The 23,724-nt window shown below is 36.6% G+C and overlaps 1 long non-coding RNA gene across 4 annotated transcripts in view; it reads left to right on the forward strand.

The window, feature by feature from the left end:
* LOC149088618 (uncharacterized) overlaps window positions 1–23,724 on the forward strand; it is a 299,264-nt gene that overhangs the window by 273,162 nt on the left and 2,378 nt on the right. The window lies entirely within an intron of this gene.

The raw sequence follows: 23,724 nt of genomic DNA on the forward strand, positions 1-23,724 counted from the left end.
CTAATATTTCTTTATGACATAAAGATATAATAATTAAATATCTATGTTCAAATTATTGTCAAATTAATATTCTTTGGCTATATAATATTCATTTTCGATTGAAATGGATGCGGAATCAAATTGACTATTTAGAAGAGGGAGTAAATATGCATTTCTACGTAATCTTTTCGAAATTTAACTGAAATTAAATAAGAGACGAGGGAAAAATTTTGAGATTTTAAAATTGGCACTTGAACACAACACTTCTTTGACCGCTGCTGATTAGCTTCTATTAAAATTATTTTATTTTGCAAAAGTCTCTGCGCAATAGCTTCAGTTACCTCTGAACCTGCTCCCGATATTTCAGAGGAGTAGTGACATGTCAAAATATGCTAAATGTTTGTTTTTGAATTTCAGAATAACCGAGAAAAAATTTACAAATTTCTATTCAACGAATATTTTTTTCTGTGGCAAAGTCGAACGATGAGACTTCATTGAATAGAGACTCGACTGTAATGCTTTTTTTCCTGAGAATTAAGCAAAATAATACTAATTTAATCCTTTAGGTCCGTCCCGTGCATATTTGAATACACAAATCGAAAAAAACCATTGTACCTATTTATTTTCACAATTATTATTATTAATTTTTCAATTTTTTTTTGGTATTTTAGAAAGTACATCTTTCAATTTCAGCACAAAATATGGCTATTTAAATAGACGTATAACAATACTTTATCTAGAAAGAATATTGATTCCTTGTAGCTGTCATTTTTTGAGAGCTACTGTTCAGAGATTGATAAAATCGCACAAAATCTGGGCTAATCGAACTAAAATTCAAGGTAAAACTATTTGACCTTGCTGAGCATGATTTCATCTGTTTATAAACAATTTTAAAATCAAGACAAACTATATCAAACAAAATATATAAGTATGTTTTACCCTAAAATATCCATTTCAGCTGATTAAAAAAAATCTAATTAATTCATGCTGTTCTAATGTAACAGTGTCATCTGCTGATCAAAAACAATAAAATCATTATATGCTATACATTTGTTTTGCTAATATCATGATTACTGGATAGTTAAGATTTATTAGTGAGAAATTTTAACAAAGGGCATAAAATATTTATCAAAGCTGAGCTCAGTACCCGTTGTTATTATTCATTGATGGCATAAGAATATGATAATTATTAAACCATGTTTCGATAAGACGGAACGATCGAAATGTCAGAGCATAAGAGACATATCGCCTGTTTCTGCGGGAGAGATGAGGTTTCTTCGAACTATGAACATGTGAGCTGACCTAATATGGGTCAGTGAATTGGTTTAGTTTTGTAAATGGTGTGACAGTAGCGTAAAAAAGGTAAATATTTCAAATTCTCTCTTCATTGATTGGAGGCATAGTGTTGCATGTATACTGAACCCTACTACCTATATTTATCGTATTTAATCTTTGTATCCACATGCAATCACATATATTAATCGCGCAATTCATTAGAATGAACATATGCTCTGCTGTGACCATTTGGTGGAAGATCCAACACGTATTTGTCAATTATTTGCTCAGATAATGGACGGTGAGATTCTATAATTGCATATGAAATGTGTTCTTGAATTTTGATACTTCACCTGCTTCGGACATAGCTCTACAAATTCCAAATTTCTGTGATAAGTAAGATACAACTTATCGAATTCATATGTTCTAAAATGATCTCAATTAATCTCGCATATATTGACTCTCTGAGTACAGCTCAGGCTGTAAATTTTATTATCTTTTATTGACACTCCTATTATACATGTATACTCACACACCCAACTATCACATACAAACAGTTTCTTAACTTCTTCATCCAGTTCTTACGGAGCCTCGTATGGGAGTATTAAAAACTCGGTACGCCCTGAGAAAATGTATCTACCTCAGTCAGTCAGTCTATAGCCACAGTGTGTTTATTTAAGTCGGGATCTCAAAGACAGGCATTTTCAACGTGCAATCCCGTTGCTCACGAGCACCACCGTGCTGCCCTGAAGCACCTATAGTGCTCGATGCTCGTGTCCGATTTCGTGCTCGCGGGCACTTGATCAATGTCCAGAGTAAACACCTTGTACAATTTGCATTGAAGGATTATAAAATCATCCTCATTCCATGCATCGGTATATCAAACTTGCAATAAGGGTGCTCTTGTTTTGATGATGGCTACAGGCAGGCAGTGCTCGTAACTAGAAAAAAAGTTGAATAAATCTGCTCTAAGACCACCAGTTCCATTTTCCACTTTCGATTTGGATGCAGAAGTCTCTATATATTCAATTCAATTAGAAATGAATGCTGAATCAAATTGATTAATTCGAAGAGGAGAGAGATATACCTTCCAGCGCATTCTTCTCGGAATTTAACTGAAAAAAGCTTACGAAATATGAATATTAGTCGAGACATTAATAATTTTATCCTTGAACGGAGATTTTCCGACCGCCGCCGGTAAGTGGCTAAAAGTGATAACGTGAATAATCCATTAGCTTCCATTAAGATTCTTTTATTTTACAGAAATTCTGGAAAATATCTTCTCAGTGACTTTCGAACCTGCTCCTGATATTTTTAGAAGAATGACGTCAAAATAAGCTCAATGTTATTTATTTATTTTTTGGAAATTCTTAATAACCGAGAAGAAAATTTTCTCCTTTTTCAGTCACGTTCAGGGTGAGGCTCATTAAAATTTAAATTCCCCTTGACACAAACTGAAAAATTCTCATTCTTTAGAAAGAAATCGGTAAGTACAAAATAATAATTACGTTGATAACAAAATTGGAAGAGGGCGGGGGAAATATTTTAAGTTTAACATCGTGATATTGATGTGTTCCCACCGGTTCTTCAAAAGTCCTTTAAAGGAATATTTTCTCGAGACCTTATTAACAGCTAGTTGTGCATGTACAGAGTGATTAAAAATGAAGTAGAGTAGGAGTGCGTAGTTTTTTCAGTCCGCGGGCCACAAATTTGTATACAAGGTGATTCAAAAAAGATGGGGGAGAAACTTTAAGAGGTAATAGTACACACCAATACCAAACACACCAATTGTCATCAAACTATGCATGGCCTAACATGAAACGCAAACGCGTTTGCGCGTTTCGCCGCTCCATAAACGTTAAAACGGTATTCCTGTTGAAATTTATCGGGAGAAAAAGAACACCATGGATACAAATGTAACCTGGGGGAGGAAGAAGAAACAGCATGCGATTCTGAGTCACAGTGATTAAAAGGCACGGGCGCCAGCCCTGTGAAGTTATTCCAGCGTGCAACCGTTCCAACAGTTGTAGCGTACGGGATAATGGCGCACTTCAGTAATACTGAGTCCGCACCTTTCATTCACGGTGACGCAGAATTGCATACGGTTTCTTCCAGGTTACATTTGCATGCATGGTGTTCTTTTTCTCCCGATAAATTTCAACAAGAATGTCGTTTCAACGTTTGCGGCGTGGCCGTTTCGACGTTTGTGTTTATTGTTAGACCATGCATCCCCTCTTAAAGTTTTTCCCATCTTTTTCTGAATCACCCTGTATGTAGGGTGACCTGTAGTTTTCGGTAAATTAACGTAATTTTAGTCGTCCCAACTTTTGCATTTTTGATGAAGAAATTATCATTTTCCTATCTTAATAAAATTTGTACTCACTTTCCTGATAAATTTTTTGGCTGTACATTATTGATTTTGGCAATTTTGTTGACTGTGATGACAACTTGACTTACCTTTGAAAATGTCGTGGCTGTAATGGACAACTTTACTTACCTTTGACAATTTATATTTCCATTGACAACTTCACTTGTGTTTGAAAATCTATTAGCTGTAATTTTGTGTGTGTGGCAATTCAAATTTTCTTTGAAAATTTTTGTGGCTGTGATTAACAACTTTAATTGAAGTTTTTTCTTGATCGTAACTGGCCACTTTGCTTTTCAATTTTTTTTTGGCGATAACTGGTTGCTAGATAACCCGTTTGGTTCCCCGATTTCCCGTATTTTGTGAAAGAAATATGGTCATGTTAGGTATTCATCGTGTTGGGCGCAGTAGCCCAGGTCGATAAGATACTCGCCTAAAGTGCCAAAGGATGTGCAGAGATGTCGCGAGTTCGATACCCGGTTCGTCCTTGTCAGAAAACTTTCCTGACACAGGGGTACAACAGAAACGGCGACATGACCACAGAAAAAATTGCTACAGAAGGGGGTCCTCCATCGAGGGGTTAGCGCACCAATCCCTCGACGAGTATAAAAAACAAGCCTGCCGTTCGGAATCGGCAATAAATTGTAGGCCCCGGTCTAATTAGCCATCGTGTGCAGAAAATGACCGTGGTGAGACAAAAATGATCAAATGTGTTTATCGTGTTGTTTGCGATGACAATGTTCCGCCGGAAAATCTTTCGTGGCTCGCATTTCACCCGTGGACCGGAAGCTGTGCTCCTGATATAGAACATTCGGCTTTTCTTTCCAGATGTAGCTTGATGTTCATCATTGTGTACAATGAACTGGATAATTGCTCAAATTTGCTAATAATACTTTCCGATTGAGGTTGACAATGTGTGCCAGCTATTAACGAAAGTTTGATACCCGGTATTAAATTACTTCGAAGACAATAACATCGGATGATTGCGTCGAAACAACCGCCACAGTCGGGCACTGTTCAAACCACCATTTTGGTCCTGTTATAAGCTCACTGCACAGGACGAAGCCCACACAAATAATTATGCAGAAGTAGTTCATCGACGCCTGCAAGCCGAATTCGGTGCTGACCACCCAACTTCGTGAAAACTCAGACTTTTTTTTTTCATTTTAATAAATTGCAAATGATCAATTGTAAATTGATCGATAATAATGACCCTGCTGATTGTCCGGTGTCCAAACGGCATGATTCCAAGTGTTACGTGTCCAATGAGCTTCGCCCAAACGTCCTGCTCCGGCAAATGAAGGCAGCATTCATCGGTCATCTACCATATGAAATAAAAGTGGCACATTCCTGAATTTACATAAATCATGTAATGTATCATATGTATCATGTTGAAGTTCTGCCTGCACTCTGCGAAGAGACTTCTTCAAATGCGAGTCCGTCTTGCATTCGCACTTCGAAGCAGGGAAACCAACTCCAGCCACCCACCACTGTGCAACCAGGGGGGATACTAATCTGGATCGTCACGCTGGGAGTCAAGCACTATTCCCAGATGACAGCACAATCAAGTAATATTTCTTTAGAGAACTGTTCAGCTGCACATATTAACTCTGTTCCATCCTAAACTACTGAATCATGCTATGAAGAATCACCAAAATAGTATGGTCGTAATAATGGTGATGATGATGAAAATAGAAACTTGGTTAATTGAGCTTAGTCACTCTTATCGCTTCCCCCCCCCCCATTCTAATCCGTGCCTTTACAAGCAATTGTACGATATCTGGCTACGCATATAAAATTTTTCTCACGATAACGCGTTGTGTATGTGTGTGGCTAACGGATTGTGTCCATAGAGCTGGGGAACATTTGTATTCCGGAAGCAGTGGTGAGAGACGATGAGTTGGGGGTTCCCTGAGCGTGCAGACCGAAATACGAGTGCAGACTTAGGTGCGTAATGCAGAACCCGTGCCACGAAGCACTTTATTGCACTCATTTCCAAGTCATGGCGTGATTGGCATCCACGAACGAATCTCTAGATCTCGAGAGCCTTCCAGAGATGCTGCTATATATATACGGTACATTGAAACTCCTCCCAAAAAAATATTAAATAATAATGGTAATTGTCCAATTAAGCTGCCAGAATAGCATTTATTATATGCGAGTATACTTAAGCAGCGGTGTAAATGCATTTATTCCCCTCATCTAGTGAATAATGCATATAGCACGGAACAAAAAAATTTCTATTTTAAATATACGTTATAGTACGCGCAGCGTGTATGTGTGTGTATAGTACGCTCAGCGTACTATAAACTTTAACTATCTTATCGTATTGTTGATGGCAAAGTCCCGTTAAAATATAGATAACACGCATGTGCATTGCGAAGCTAACGTTTACGAATCAATAGATTTCACCACAATCGGATTTTATATGTTACTGCCAAAAGAACGAAATCAGCCAGTTCACAAATTGGACTGGAGATGCGTGGCCAAAGTCCGAAAAGAAAAAGCATGGTTGATTCGGGGTTCATCGCGTATTTCGTGATAATTATGCCCACGTTAAGTATGACAACCTATCAAACCACAGTCACGATGCGGTAACCCCAACTTTTTTTCCTTCAAAATTGTCTATATTGTCTATATGTCTATATTATTATATAAATAGTTCCCCCCCCCCCACTTTTCCCCCCATTGCCACGTGGAGCTAATCGAACACAGCTACTATATAGGGTAAACCTGATACGTATAGTAGCTATTCAGGGTGAACGTAATATGTGTAGCAGCCATGCAGGATGTACGTGACATGTTCTGCCAAATGAAAATCAAACTGTCGCCAAAACATACCAATTGCTTCAACGAATGCAGACTCCAGTAATGTATTGCAAAACAAAAGACTGAATTTCTCCAGAACTAGAACACCTATGGTATATTATAAATTCTTTCGAAAGCTGGTGGAACCTTTGTCAGCGTCACCACTCCGCGGCATCCCTGACAAAGGTTGGAGGCACACAGTTTGAGAACCCGTTTTATAAAAATACAGTATTTCTCGAGGCTTTTTAAAAATGTGAAAATGTCTCAGATCCCCCTTACTGGAATGCAAGCGTTCTTTAATTTTTGAATAGTTTGCGATATATTCCGGTGAAATCCTCTACAGCATTCAAACTTCTTAAAAAACAACTGGAAATAAATCCGAACACAAAAAAATGCAAATATCAATTGAAAATCTATTTCTGTTATTTGTATTCCTGGAGAGAAAACATACAATTAAAATAATGATGGAAGAGTGGGTGATGCAGCGCCATCTTTTGATCATATTTTAAACTGTTCAATGCAATAGAAAATTTTCAGTTTTAATGTCTATTTTTTTTAAGAAAAATTCCTTTCTTTTTAAAAAAAAAGTAAAAAACAAAAATATTTTGTACAAAGAAACCTCATATACAGTCGAATTCCGTTATAAAGAACTACAAGAGACCGGAAAAACCACTTCGTTTCAACAAAATTTCGTTATAAACGAATTCCAGGGTTTTACATTGTTAAAATATAAACGTATCTAGGAGATTGAAAAAGTGTTCGTTGAAACGAGATTGTCGCTATAATGGTATTCGTTAAAACGGGATTCGTCCCGGGATTGCACTGCAAATACATTTTCTCTCTACAGTGTGCCAAACAAAAAAAGAAAGATTGAAATACAGTAATCTTCTCTTATATGGGCACCAGCGGGGCATAAAAATGCATTTGTAAATTACGGGTGATGGTTAATAAGGTGCTTGAGAAACAGTCGAATTCTGTTATAACGAACTGCAAGAGATCGGAGAATTCACTCCGTTATAACGAAATTTCGTTTAAAGGATTTCTAGGTTTTGCATTGTTCCTAATGTAAACTTACCTGGGAGATTACAAAAGTGCTCATTAAAACGATGCACAAGCTTTCATTATACAAGGGAAAAATACTATTTGGCCGTAAAATAGGGGTGACCGCATCTGAAGGGGTTTCCGTTAAGAGAGGTCTTACTGTGTACTTTCGTGAGATTTCCAATTTCCAGTCGCATCTCATTTATAAGTAAAACTTTTTTTTAATTTTGAATTAACTTAATTAATTTAAATGTTCTTTTGTATTATACGAACGTATATTAGAGAATGCTTAGAAATATACTCAAAGTTCTCAAATTAAATTTAAATAGATCGAAATTCGAATGTTACACGATACTGGTAATAACGATTTTCTTCAATAAATTACCATATTCATACCAGACGTCTAAAGTACTTTGTTCGGCGTCCTAAAAAGTTGACGTAAGCATCGCAAGCCTACAAAATATTATTTTCAACACGCCAGCGTAACTGTGAATAGGCAAGGTAATACGACAAATATCAAAGATATTAAATTTACAATATGAATTAATATTTAAAATTTTTATATGAATTTTATATGAGTCCATATTTAAATTTTTTATATGAATTTTATATGAATTCGTTTTTAAATTTTTGAATATTAATTCACACTTAATTTTTTGTTATGAATTCGTATTTAAATTTTTGAATATGAATTAATATATAAATTTTTTGAATATGAATTCATATTTAAATTTTTGAATATGAATTAATATATAAATTTTTTGAATATGAATTCATATTTAAATTTTTATATGAATTCAAATTTAAATTTTTTTATGAATTCGTATTTAAATTTTTGAATATGAATTCAAATTTAAATTTTTTTTATGAATTCGTATTTAAATTTTTGAATATGAATTCATATTTAAATTTTTGAATATGCATTCATATTTAAATTTTTTGAATATGAATTAATATTTAAATTTTTTGAATATGAATTCATATTTAAATTTTTATATGAATTCATATTTAAAATTTTTATATGAATTCATATTTAAATTTTTTATATGAATTAATATTTAAATTTTTAATATGAATTTTATATGAGTTCATATTTAAATTTTTGAATATTAATTTATATTTAAATTTTTTATATGAATTCGTATTTAAATTTTTGAATATGAATTAATATTTGAATTTTTTGAATATGAATTCATATTTAAATTTTTTATATGAATTAATATTTAAATTTTTTATATGAATTAATATTTAAATTTTTTAATATGAATTCATATTTAAATTTTTAAATATGAATATTTATATTATAAAATGATTGAAATACTCATTAGGGGCCGTTCGAGTATTACGTAAGCAGATTTTTATCCATTTTTGACCCCCCTCCCCCCTATCAACAAAAGTCAGGAAAACTCTGACCCCCCCTCCCCTCGTCAGCAAAATTTCAGCATCAGCTCTGCCCCTCTGAATACTAACGCATATTGGTGGGATCAGGGACGTACACGGGGGGGACATTGAAAATAATTTTTTTCAGTTAAAATTTCGGAAGAAAATACCTTTATATGTTATTATAATCAAATTCTGTTAATTTCAATGTTATTTGGAGGCTATGAAGTCAAAATTTGTCTTTAATAAATCCATTGCAACCCACCCTCTAAGCCACATAATCGCATAAACACCCTTGGTCCGCGGACCAACTATGGCCCTGGGGGTTATCTGATGCGACCTACACTCCTCAAACCTGATTTTGTAAAAATGAACTAAGTGCACATGTATAGATCGCTTAAGTGTCCCGTGGTACAATTCCACAGCATTTAAGCGGCCCGGCAGGACACTCATCAATGGGGAGGGGGTGTCACTTCAAGTGCCCAAAAACTATCGAAAGGTTTTTCTCGTTTTTGGTGCCATTGAGAATACCATTAACAATATTTCATATTTTCATAAAAGGTTGTTGATGACGTAAGAAGCCTTCAAACCCCACCCCCTCCCTTCTTGCCATCAAAAGTCAGCAAATCGGAAACCACCCTTCCTATGGCTAGTGCTAGGGCCCGCTAATACGCCGCTGCCCGGTAGGAAACACTGCTGTAAGGGACCGTTCAAGTATTACGTCAGCAATTTTTTCAGTCACTTTTGAACCCCCCTCCCGCCTGTTATAAGCCATATAATGATAAATCCTTGTCCCTTGGACCAAATGAGGCCCCCCGGCGGTTACGTGATGTGGCCTGCCCCCTCGAATCTAATTTTGTAAAAATGAACTAAGCGACACATTTACAGATCACTCAAGTCGGCGCGTGGCACATTTTTCAGATCACACAATTAGGCCTGTGGCACATTTTTCAGATCACAGAATTGGGCCTGTGGCACATTCACAGATCACTTAAGTGACCCGCGGCACAGTTCCAGAACCCTTAAGCGAGCCGTGGTGCATTTAGAAATCCCTTGAGTGATCCGCGACATAATTACGGATCACTTGAAAGATGCGTGGCGCAGTTCAAGAGTACTTAAGCGGCCCAAAAAACACATTTCTAGATCTCTTGAAGGATCCACCAAACATTTAGAGTTCACTAAAGTAGCCCTCCACGAGACTTATCAATAGGGATATTGTTAGTTGAGGTGCCCACAAACCACAGTTCAGGATGTCATTAAGAATATTTCATGTTTTTTTAAAGGGTGGTTGATTCCATAAGCATCATCCAAACTCCACCTTCCCCCTTATCATCAAAAAAGTCAGAAAATTGGACACCCTCCATCGATGCTGACGTAATGCTTGAATGACCCCTAAGTGCTAATGCGGTCGTTATCTCGACAACCACCTATCGCAGAGATATAGTTCCAATTGAAAAAATGCTCAAAATGTGTTTACAAATCACCTTGTACCAGTTTTTTGAGAATGAAAAATGCCGTGTGTCACAAGCTAAAATAAAAATGTAAATGTCTATACGGTCCCCGTTTTCTTACTTGCAATTAGAAAGTTTATTTAATGTCGAGCCTGTTTTCGAGTGCTCCTCGTATCTAGATCATGGCCCGCTGCTCTGTCTCAATGAAGAAATGCAAGTTGGTTGTCGAACAAGACCTGGGCCATGCTGGGAAATGTGCGTGTATGTGTTGTGGACCTCACGTGAAGTTCGTTTCTGTGTAATGGTTGTATAGTGCTGCCACCTGCCATAAATTTTTCAAACCATAAGTGAAGTGTAATTCTTGAATAATTGTACGGCTGTAGGCCTGGTGTTCTCTGTGGCGAGACTTTTTAACGGAAAGAAATCGGCTCGCATTCACTCCTCAAAAGTTAGGAAAAACAGGAAACCAACTCCAACCGACCACCACATCAGGCGACGGCAGGATTCGAGCCCGGTGATCGAATTCGTCACTACGACTAGCACAGTGGCAATTCTGAGGCATTCTGAGCATGGGTGGGGATACGGGAGGGGTTGTGGAGGGCATTGCCCCCGAGCGTCAAAGGTGGAGTCGACTGATCTAATGTATATATGTATATAATATGAATTGACACATCATCAGCATCGAGCCCTCCCCCAGCAATAATGACCGTTCCCCAACCCCCTCCCCCCAGACTTCGAAGTCTATCCCGCCTATGATTCTGAGTCCAACCAGTTGATCCTTAAAAGAGGTCCTTTTAAAAAATCTAGAAGCTCTATTACGCAGATGCGCGCGCCGCAAATACGGTTTGTTATTTAATTTTTGTTTTAAAAAATCACAGTTTTTTCGAGAAGTCAACCGGAAAAATGATCGAATATCAATGAATTGCTCTGAATTACAATTAAATGGAAACCAACAATTATTCAGAAAATATTCAGAAGATTTGACACAAGCTTCTCCTTAATAAATACATATTTCCTTTATAAAATGGAAGAAAACGGTATTTACATAAGACTTAAATTTCACATCCTTCAAAGATGCGGTGGATGTTTGAAGATCTTTGCGCACTCACACCATTCTTACAAATTTTTTCGTTGGTTTTTTCGTTGCGATATAGCAAAATACTGTGCTGTTTACTTGTATTCTACAAACAATTAGTTTTTAGGAAATGTTTGCTAAATGCTCGGAACGAATTCTGAAAAGAGATGAAATGCCATCTAATTACCGTAAGCGCCAACCTGTTCCAACAAGAAATTTACCTTCTACACATAATTAGTGTTTTCGTGTATTTTTTTAAAATGGAATTTTTGAAGGAAAAGAGAGTAGGTAAATATTAAAGAACCAAATATAAACACAGAAGAAAACAACGTAGGTATATAATGCGCTGTTTTTCTCACGCTGTTTATTCCTTCATCCAAAAGATTATCCATTTCTGCTCAGAACCAATTGGGAATGATTAAAACGTAATTTAATCAGTTGATATTTTACTTATACTTCAGTGCTCACAGTCAATATCTCGTTTAAATAAATAAAATGAAAGCATTTTTCATCACCGCCGAAAGAATTTTTTTTTTCAAAAATACAAGCGCTTGTTGTGAATAGGACAAGAAATAAGGTATTTCTTGGAAGTAAATAATTTTCCACGAAAATGTCGTAGTTACTTGCGATTTGGACTAGGTTTATATTCTGTTTTCACAAACTTAGATCGTCCTGTATGCGTTATCAAAGGATTCGTTACGGTTTATTATTATTATTTTTTGAACCGTCTATAGCAGTACTTCTGAACCTGGGCCCATGCGGCCCCCTAGCGGTCCTTGGATATTCTGGGAAGGGGCACGGATGAAAATCAGGTGAAAGGTAAGCCACAGCAAATGGTGAAGGGGGCACAGAGACAATACCTTCTAGAGCAGGTATTGTCTCTAGAAGGTATTGGCAGAGAGCTATGCAGAAATGAATGACCATAAAAACCAAGGTCATGTTGACCCAGGAGCACATGTGGACCTGAAACGACAGCTCATATCTAGGCGGAGATCATTATGAGATCTGGCACTATGATTTTCAAATGCAAGTATTTAAATATGCAAGCAGTTACTTTCACACACAGCTAGGTATGTGGCCTCCAGAACATCACCCGGAGACCCAGGATGTTCAGATAGACATGCATTATCCCTCCCCTTAAGAAAGAAGCTCGCTGAAACCTTGCCCATGGTGATGTTTCGGGAGATATCATTCATTGGGTATGTTCGTTGGATCCGTCCATATACTTTAAGCATAATTTTTTTCCTATATACAGTAATTTGCTTCTTGGGAAGCATGATCACCCACGTTCTGTATCCGTGCATGGTCCAGGGTTCTAGGTGTAGGGTTCTCTTATCTCATTTATGAAATTTTTATTATAAATTCAGTTTTGATGAAATTCATTTCGATAAGTAGAAAGGTACCTAGATCTTAAATGAGGTAAGGGGGGGGGGGGGCTTAGATAAGACAAGGAAGACACGAAAAGAAAATGTGGTCGAAAGGCACAATTAAAGGTTCAGAAACACTGGTCTATATAGCTCACGGTGCAATTATACTATTACTATTTAACAATACATGGCACCTCGTACAGATTCTTCTGCTAATGAATCGATACATGCCGGAATGTGTATTCTGATTATAGCTGGCTCTAATGGCTCTATATAGCTGGCTATTATGGCTCTAACCTAATTAATTTTGTCAGATGTGTGCTTCTATCGTGTTCTTGCTGGTGCAGCCCATATTTTGAAGTGAAGATGATATAACTTATTGAATTTAAACGTGATGTAATTATGATGCTGTAGGTCTTCACTGTCTCTACGGAGAGGCTTTTCATGAGGGAGACTGTCTTTCATTCGCGACTCGAGGTTGGAATACGGCAGCAAACCAACTTCAACCGACCATCACTGTGCCGCCAACGAGGTTCGAGCCTTGATTCTCGTGATGAAACTCTAGCACGATGTCCACACGACCGCTCAGCGGCACTGTAATTATAGCTTACTGATGGGTCAATCTTTAGAGGTGGGTCACGTGGTTTGCATTTTAAATGCGCTCGACGGATTGGAGGACGAGTGAGAGTGAGAAAGAGGAAGAGACCAGAGTATTTTTTTAGACGAAAAGTTATAACTTGTTTGTTTGCCTTAATTCGTGTATTTTGCGCTATTATATGCAGTGCATATTCACGGGGGGGGGGGGGAACTTGGTGGGCTGTTGTCCAGGGTGGGAAGTACCGAGAGGCGGCCGATTTAAGGGATGAGTGGCCAAGAAAATTATTAGAACGGACGGAGGGTGGCGAAAATTTTATAACCTTCAATAAAATCACATCTGCCCAGACAGCAAGGGTTTAGATCAGCTAGTGACGAAAAGAGTGAGCTAGAGAGTTTGCAAGCACGGGAGTGAGCCAAAGATTGACAGAGTGTGAGTAAGCATGCGAATGACCAAATGGCTGACCTACAGAGCGAAGGACTAGGTCAGTGAGTCACTCAGAGCGTGTGCAAGTATGTGAAGGGCAGTGCCGTCTTAAAGCATGGGCTTACCCAGCCACCTACCGGGGTCTCATGAAAATTAGATCCGGTTAAAATTTGCGAAATTCAGCATGTCTTTCCAGGTAGGGAAGCTTCAAAAAAAAACTTTGCCCGGGGGGACCAGGATTCTCTTAATGCGGTCCTGGTTAGCGATTAAATAATGTGTGAGCATGTTGGTGACTAAAAGAGTGATTTTAACACAGGTGTTTTTGCAGGAATGGCAAGTTAGCCAAGCGGGTTATAGCACAGGGTGGCGAATTCGAGGAAAGATTACTCCAGAAAATTAGACTAAATTGGAAAAGAAGGGCGACAAAATTCGTGTAGCCCACAGGTGGCATAACCGTAAATGTTCCTCTATATATAAGGAAATAAATGAAATATGGACTTTTTTTGCGTTAATAATTCTTGTTTTCCTTATTTTGATATTTTACTCATACCTCCTCTCTTAAGTCATACCTGAGTAAATACGGTAATTTAAATTTCGATTGAATTTTTTCGCATGATTTTTAACTCAATTAATGTAGAAGATGGCGACGAATGAAGACTGATCAGGATTGAGTGTTCAGAAGAGAAATTAGTCCGTAAAAACATCTGAATAAATTTCTATATTGTGTGCGATCATGAATCTTCTTTTCATGAGAAATTAAAAATAAATCAGAGCAATTCATTTCCAGTGGTTAATTGGAAGAGAGAGAGAGAGAGTTGACTATTTTCCCTTCATCATAATCACCCTTCATACCGAATCCTTTCCACCCACCAACGTGACACTGCGAGACCCACACACACACACAAATACGAAAGCACTTGATGGACGATAAATCAACATAATTACTTCTTCATCATCATCATCATCATCACCATCATAATTATTATATGAAACAGTCCCTCTCTTGTGAAGCTGCGAAATTAATTTTGCTGTCATTAAGTAACCGGAAAGCGTGTGTGGACGATTGTTTCTGCCTTCCAAAAGACAGAAGAAACTTCTTCCGCATACACTGAACCTATGCGAATGGCGTACAATGGGATCCCGTTTATACGTCGCTCACTTATACGATTGCGAAATTTACAACTCTTTCAGACCCGAGCATTCATTTTTTTTTTTTTAATTTTCTAAATGTTTTTGCATTTTTGATTGTCAAAACATAAATATTAGCAATTACTTATTTATTTTCAATTTTTCAGTTTTTAATTTTTTTTTTTTTTTTTTTTTGGTATGAAATAATTCACCTCGTTAAAATTTTTTCAGCCAACATGATGCAGAATATATTCATCTTCATATGCAATTTTTTTTCAGAATTTGTTTGGGCTTTTTATAATTAACCACTTTTTTCCCAGGAGGCACTTTTTCCTGGAAGCCCTCTTTAAAAAAACCCTGAAAGTTCAACTTTAAGTGTTGTCCTCTGATGAAAGTCCCCTAAAGTTCGTATGCACCTACTTCTAACTCAAAACTTCTAAATCTAATTAAGAAAAAGCAACCAACACATTTCTGGCACCAATGTCTGAAAGGGATAGTGCCGCGTATAAGTGACCCAAAAAATATTTAATATACAAATGTAAACAAATATTCTGAAGCGTCGTGTGCCCAATAATTACCCGTTAATCAAGTTTTAATCATTTATCATTTTCGTTATTTCAGACGTGTTTTACCTATTGATAAATGTATATTTCGCACTTTTTGTTTTTACAAAAAGAAATGTCTTGTTAGGTGTTTGATACTCTGATTGCAAAAGAGGAAAAAAAAGTCAAATGTTTCATATCCGACGTTTTCACTTAAGATATGCGACTTCGTTTAAAACGTCACTTTGGAAGACAATGTGGATTTTTACTTCTTTTTAATTTTTTATCAGACCCGTTCTCACATCATCCTAGAGTATTTAAACATCATTTTGCAAAACATTTTACACATCTGCTATGTCTAGCATGAATTTTTCAAGATATACAGATACACTTTTTTGAACAAAGCGTTCTCTATGAACAGGATTTTTAAAAAAAAATTACCAAAAAAATTTACTTATCAAAAATTACAATTAAATCTATGACGTGAAACTGATGTAAGAAGCGTGACTCCAACGATGATTTTTCTTAATATATCTCAAATTGTTTTCGAAATTTTGCTCTCGTTTGATCAACTTTGCATATTGGTTAATGTGAAATAATTTTTTGAATCATTATGAATATTTATATTTATTAATAATATTACCTTTTAATATCTTCACTCAACCGCTTTATTAATTTGTGTATTAAGTGTTAACGCTCGTACGTGTTCTTGAATTCTTCTACGGTGTGTCCTTTCGGTTTCGTAAGAGGTATTTCAATCAATATGAAAAAAAATGATGGGGAGATGTTTGAACCAGGGGTTCTCAAACTGTGCGTCTCCAACCTTTGTAAGGGGTGTCGCGGAGCGGTGACCCTGGCAAAGGCTTTTCGAAAATATTCTCTATTAATTAAACAGCTTTGGAGGGACAAACGGAGCTCACGACTAAGCATTAAATAAGAGAGAGGGGCACCGCTGGTGGAAAAAATTTGAAAACCCCTTCTGGTCTAAATGTATGTAAACGAACCCCTAGTTGCCGAAAAAATCAGGGATATGATATTCGAGATATAAGTGTTTTTAGAGGACAAGGTGTTGTGCTCTACGGGATTCAGGGGACGGGGGGATGAGATAATGAGAAAAATAACATTAAACATTTCGGAGTTTTGGCTTCAGTCACGGTCACATGGCTGAAGCTCACTCATGCTATTTCTCTCTTTGGGTGATTATTTGCAAGGCGACCGGGGGCGGTTTTGGCGTCTGCTGGGTTTGAGGGCTCCTCCTGGGTTTTCCCGGGCTGGGGGGGGGGCTGCGGGCTGTGGCTTGCTCTGGACGATGGAGGTAGGGACACCAGGCCTCACGGTCTGGAGCTCCAATCATAGGGATCGAGGACTTGGAACCCAGGACCTTCGGCCCGGCGCAGTCAGCTCTCCCCCCCCCCCTGGTCCAACCCCTTGGGGTAAAAGGCTTATATCCTTCGAGGGACAGAGCCTGTGCCTCGACTGGTCTTACAGTTGCTGGTAGATCTCGTTAAGGAAAATCCAATGATATCACACTGATTTTATCTTTCGATCTGGACACCTAGGTCACGGTCCACTTTCATTGCGAAATTATCTTACTCTACCGTGTTTTCCCGCAAATATGACGTAGTATGATTTTTCAGGATGCTTCTAATATAAGCCCTAGTGCATTTTTGAAGCATAAATTAATATAAGACCGTGTCTTATTTCCGAAGAAACACGGTATATCTCAAGATATTCGCAACGCAACGCAAAGAAAAGCCAATAGTATTATTGAAAATGCTGACGGGCATTTTTGAGGAAAAACTAATGCTCATTTCATATTTTCCCCATTCCATACCGTACGCCACCCAGGGTCCATCGACCATTGTCAATGCTATCCATTGCCCCGGAAAAGGGGCTGGACTGTGTCGGGTGCTTTATTATGCATTTACAAATCTAATGCTGCTGCTACTACTGTTTTAATATATTTTTTGGTCTGGGCACCGGACACGTGGCCCGCTCCCCAGCATAGCCCAACTCACACGGGTAAAGGGCTGATATCCCGGAAGGAACAGAGCGCGGGTCGCTTGTCTGGTCTGCCAGGCATTTGGCCCTATTTCGTAACGAAATTGTTTTTGCGAGAGATTTTTAACGGAAACAGAAGCTAATGGTGTCACCTGATAGGCATTTGTGAGATAAATCTTATGATGATTTTCCGGTTTTAATATATTTTTTCGATCTGGGCACCAGACTCGCTGCCCGCTTTCGTAATGAAATGGTTTTACGCTACATGTCGAAAGATTAGCAACGCAACTAAAAGACGATGATATGGTCTGTTAGCTATTCCAAAGACAAATCCTATGATAGCAATTTCATTATGATCTTAAAGATACATTGCTATTCAGTTGAATGCTTTTTAATTCAAAATAATTTTGGTAATTTATGTTTATTACTGGCGTGACTGAATCAACAGCAGTTCTAATACACAAATTGCAAATTATATTCTCCAAACAAAAACCAAACGCCTTTGTTGCGCAACATCCCGCATGACAAAGTTGGGCGTCCACTGGATTCAGGGGTGGGGGCCAGAGGTAATGAGAAAAATAACATCAAACATTTCTGGAGTTTTGGCTTCAGTCATGACCACAGGGCTGAAGCTCACACACTCATGTTATTTCCCTCTTCGGTGATTATTAGCACAGTTAAAATTATATTCCATCACGCACGTGATACACACGTCACTTGCCGTGGTGTTTCTCGGAACCCGTTAATGAGATTACATGCAATATATATCCAAGACGGCCATGGGAAAAACTACTCACGGAGTTCCCAAAGGAGAATCGCATAACTGCAAAAGGAAGGAAAAGCTACATATACATCCAGATACAGGGCTTCGAACCTAGACCTTTCGCTCTCTCTCTCTCTCTCTCACACACACAATACACGAAATACTTAAAGCTTTCGCTACGTCAATTAGCTGGTTAATGATCCACTATGTTAGTACTTGTCCCTTTGTTTAACGCTACAATGGAAAGTGGTGGAGGTCGTAAAAAAAAAAAAACAATAATAATTATTCACTCAGGATTTCATTATCAGCTCCCTCCATCCCGATGTCCCCATTTTGCCCCATTCCCAGGGCAAAAAATAATAATAATGATAAAAACGCAATTTTCACGGAATATACAGCAACCTGATTGAATGTTTAAGCGATTATTTAGTTGCCTGGCGACTCTCTTGTTTTTTTGTTTTTTTTTAATAATTATAATTATTATTAAAGTAATAATAAATAAAAAATAATAAAAAATGGAGATTGTGGCTTCCGCATAAGGGAGTATTACTTTTTTTTTTTGTTCTAGGAATATATATAGTCGCATGATTCTCTCAGTGTCACGATATCGTGCTTTGCAACATTACTGAGTATTATAATAATACTTTCCTCCAGCATTGCGTTTGTAATTAGCTATTTTTCTACCTGTGTTTTAGAACTATTATGGTTTTTGTTTTCTTTTGTGAGTTTTATTTGTTTTTAATCTACCCGTGGTTATGCCTAACTTATAATTATCGGCTTCAAGGTCATGTCTTTACATGAGTGTGTGTAATTTCGAAAATGAAATGGATATTGTTGTAATAAATGGATTGATGTAAATGTATATTTTACCATAGTTTTCTTGTTAGAGGTAAAACAGGTGTTGATCCAAAATAACACGATATAGTGTTGAATATGATTAGTTTTTTTTTTTATACAAGTTTTTGCTTGATATACAGGGTTATTATAATTAAAGTTCCCTTACTCTGAGGAGTTTCTATCAAAAACTGCTTACTCGAATGCAGCCAAATTTCGATGATATTTTAATGAGACCATGGGAGAGAGATTTATAAAATAAAAATATTCAGTTTTCGACCACCAGGTGAAAAAGTGGAGCTGTTTTATTGCATTTTTCCATGATCCATATAGCGTATATACCTGGTTTCAATGGAATACGTCTTCCAGAACGGGCGGATAGGTGTGAGTAATTTCAGTAAACTGACACTTCCCAGACCTATGTTGCAACTGTCAGTATACTGACACGACACTACTCCGACCTATGCAGCGCCCGTTCTGGAGGACGTACGTAGTATATGTATAGTATTTCATTGAAACTTTGTATATACTCTTTATGGCCCATGGGGAAAAAAACCTTCAATAAAATAGCGCATTTTTTTTTCACCTGGTGGTCGAAAACTGAGCTATTTGTAATTACATTTCATAATTTTTTTTCTCCCACGGTATCATTAAAATATCCTAAAAATTTGGTTATATTCGGATAAGCGGTTTCTAATATAAACGCCTCTGAGTACAGGAATTATAATCACCCTGTATAATGTGAAAATTTAGTTTTGTTCACTCATTTACATCCACAAAAGGCTGGTTCCACTTACATTGCGGGAAAGAGAAAAGAAAAAGCACGATAAAATTCAAAAGAAAAGGAGCAAATGATGTCATACTGTACATACACGGGAGGCACTAAATTAAAATGGGTATCTGATCAAGAAACTCGAAATGTCAAAGTTTGATAGTTTATTTTGCAAAATAACGCGTTCGTCGGTGTAGAAACTAGATCGGATGGATGTCTATTCCAAGCTTTTATATCTTTTTCAACTTTTATCCAAAATTTAAGCCCAAAAAAATCAGAGCGAGCTCCTTACGCACGTCAAAATACGACATTTGTAATTCATTCGTCGTTTATCACCGATCTGCTTGGAGAATACGTAATTGTTTTGAATGGATTTGTTCAGAAAATTTTGTTAGATGAGAAAAGTGTTTTAAAAGTCATTATTTAAAAAAAAAAACATGTTCGGAATTTATTTTTCGTTGATTAAAGAACTGTTTTTGAACATCACCAAGGGCGTAGTGGGGGGGACTTGGGGGTCTGGTTCTCCCCGAAATGTGCGGAAATGCCGAAAAAAGGATAAAGATGGCCAAATCTATTGTTCTATCACTTTGGTTCCCCCTTCGAACGAAATAGCTGGCTACACCCCTGAACGTCACTGACGCCAGAAGAATAGCTTTGTTTGCATTGGGTATATGTTACGGTTAATGTGATAAATCTGATTATTATACATAATCATCGAACATTTTGGTAAGTTTGAAAAAATTTTCCCTAAATTGGTCACTTTTACCGGCAATTATACATAGTACTCAAGCGTCGTTCGTAAATTAGATAAACTTCCCTAAATTTATCACTTTTTCTCACCTTGATATCGGTAATCAATTGCCGCAGGGATGCTTTTTCAAAATCGAACAGGGGATACCGTGAAAGTAAAAAACATATAGAATCCTCGTCTTAAGCAATAGCCAATAAGAATACAAACACTATTTAGTGAAACAGAAAAGTGACAAGCATGACATTTAACAAAGTCGCAGTTGACACCATTACCCGCACTTAACACATTCTCTTTTATATTTTGGCAACGTCTCTTAACCGATGGATCGGACAAAAATAATAAGAAAATGCCACTTTTCAACGGATACGTCAAACGGATATACTATACGGAAAACAAAAAAACCAACAAAGACGACAACAAGAAAAAAGGAAATAGACATCGAAATGCTTTTTCTCGCTCTCCCGAAGTATGGCTTTTACAGCTTTATTTTATTTATTTATTTTTTTTTGTTCTATTTGTGCCTCGTATGTTTGATGGACTGACTAACATTTCCTTGGATAGTTAGTTTTTACTCAAGCCTTCGAAAAACCTCAAGGTTTTCTTGTCAAGGACACTTTTTCCTTTCGGCATCTAAAAGCTTGTGATATCCGCGTCATTAGTCCGACTTGTTTTCTTGCTATTTTTTTATTCTGGATTTTGACTCAGGTTTCCGGACGTTGCTCATTTATTTTATTCTTTTTTTAGTACGGAATATAGACATTCATGCATCATCTGTGCTTTTGTGTTTTGTCTAGATTCTTACGAATCTTTAGTATTAACTCTTTGGTTATTGAAAATCAACAGATCCCTGGGTAAAAAAAGCAACTTTTTTTTCTAACTGAAAGTGCGTGAGAAAAGCGTACGTAAATGTCAAGTGATTGTATGGTACTGTGCTTGGATGTCAAGGAATTGATTAAAACTCTGGACTTGAAGGCGTTAACGAATCGGATAAAAGTGGACTTGAAGGTGTTAACGAATCGGCTAAAAGTGGACTTGAAGGTGTTAACGAATCGGCTAAAAGTGGACTTGAAGGTGTTAACGAATCGGCTAAAAGTGGACTTGAAGGCGTTAACGAATCGGATAAAAGTGGACTTGAAGGCGTTAACGAATCGGCTAAAAGTGGACTTGAAGGCGTTAACGAATCGGCTAAAAGTGGACTTGAAGGTGTTAACGAATCGGCTAAAAGTGGACTTGAAGGTGTTAACGAATCGGCTAAAAGTGGACTTGAATGCTAGAGAATCGAAGAAGTTTTCTTGAATTGCCTAAGAATTGAAGAACTATAGTGGAATGAGAAAAAAAAATCTAGAAACATTTGCTTTTGAATGACAAAAAAAAATTGCTTCCATGACAGAAACATTTAGAAAAATTTACTTGAATTACAAAAAAAAACATTTATCAAATTTATCGTTAATGGCGATAAACATTTGAAAAAAATTAGCTTGAATGACAAAAAAATTGAACAAAAATACTTCCATGACAAAAATTGAAGAAATAGGCTTCCATTACAAATTCAAATAAAAAATCGCAAACCATGTGTGAATGCAAAGGAATTGTGGTGTGGAAACTGTTCTTGATGAAAAACTTCTAGAAACTGGTACAAATGGCACCAGTTTTTAGAAACGCAAAACGGTGAAAACTGTGAAAGAATGCCGGAAAGAAAGTAAGAGAGAATTGAAGAGAAATGCTGGAAAATTTGTTCTAAAACTATGCTTGAAAAATATGGATTGAATACAAAATGAAGAAAGTTGTGTGTGGATGCAAAAAGTCTACTTTAAAACTGAATAATTGACGAAAAAATTGGATTGAATGACGAAGAAAATATTGGTAAAAAATGTTATTGAACGCTGAATATCTCGCTAAAACTATCTTCAAATATAAATTCAAAAGCATTGAAAACTACCGTCAAGAACTGTGTATTCCTAGTGTATCAAACCTCGGAAATTTCTCTGGGAGCATTAATAAAAGTATTATGTATCCACTCGAACTTATCACAGCAATAGTCTTTGGTTGCTCAAAAATGCATTTCTTTTTATCAAATGGTTTTCTTTGATAACTTATTAGGGTATTTAATCATTCTTTACGTTATAAGCGTTATTTCAACGGTAATTTCTTAATAAAACCCACATCAGAATCAATCTCTACTTATCGAAGTATCTTTCCGGATAATCTTATCAATTAACATTATTGTCGTAACAGTTGACTGTTATCTGATTACGTTAGAAACCTCATTTTAAAGCAAATGCTGATTTTTTTTAAATAAAAGCACCAGTTCTTGTGATTCCGAAATAGGCCTTGTTTTGTTTATGACACTTTCACACGTACATCTATCAAACTTATGAGTAAAGCTAGGATATATTGGATAGGTAGATAGAAAGCTAAGATAGATATATTTGCATTATTTTTACGCATTCCGCATATTTCCTTATTTTTACGTGATAGAGCATGATTTTTAGTAATTTTAGGGTATTTTTCATGGTCTTAAGGCATATTTTTATATTTTGCAGCATTATATTGCAATTTCAGCATATAACAAAGACGGACCAAACTCGACTGCATTTCACATAAAAATGACTTTTCTGTAAAAAGTGACAGAAGTAATCCAAAATGCCAATTCATGACAATTTTGAGACACTTACTATCAAGAAAAATTATTAAAGTTCAATCCAACACCATTTTTGTAGAAAAGTGTTCAGTAAGGCAATCGAATACCTCAAATGACGGGATCAAATTAAACTACACATGACTATAACCTTGCCGCGTCAGTTAAATGTTCTTAATTCTTCCATTTATTCATGAGCAACACTCCCAACTTTCTTCATATCTATTTTAGTATCATCTCTATTCCTATTTTTTCCTCCGCTAGTCGTTAGTATCGTGTCACATACACACATATATAGCGACTTATTTATTTATTTTTTATATATATAAATATATATATATATATATATATATTTTTTTTATCGCACCAGTGCGAATAGTTTGGGATAGAAGCGATACACTTTCCTTGATTTCTCAAGGGAATCGAACCACATTCACATAAGCTGCTGCTGCTGCTACTGCTGCCCGTCTTCTAGGCACCGCAACATTACGTGGGTTAACAAAAAAGGAAAAAAAACAAAAAAATTGTGGCAG

This window comes from Pholcus phalangioides, unplaced genomic scaffold (assembly GCF_987345545.1).
Source record: "Pholcus phalangioides strain wild (caught in Gottingen) unplaced genomic scaffold, Ppha-v1.0 ptg000003l_1, whole genome shotgun sequence".
NCBI classification, from domain to species: domain Eukaryota; kingdom Metazoa; phylum Arthropoda; class Arachnida; order Araneae; family Pholcidae; genus Pholcus; species Pholcus phalangioides.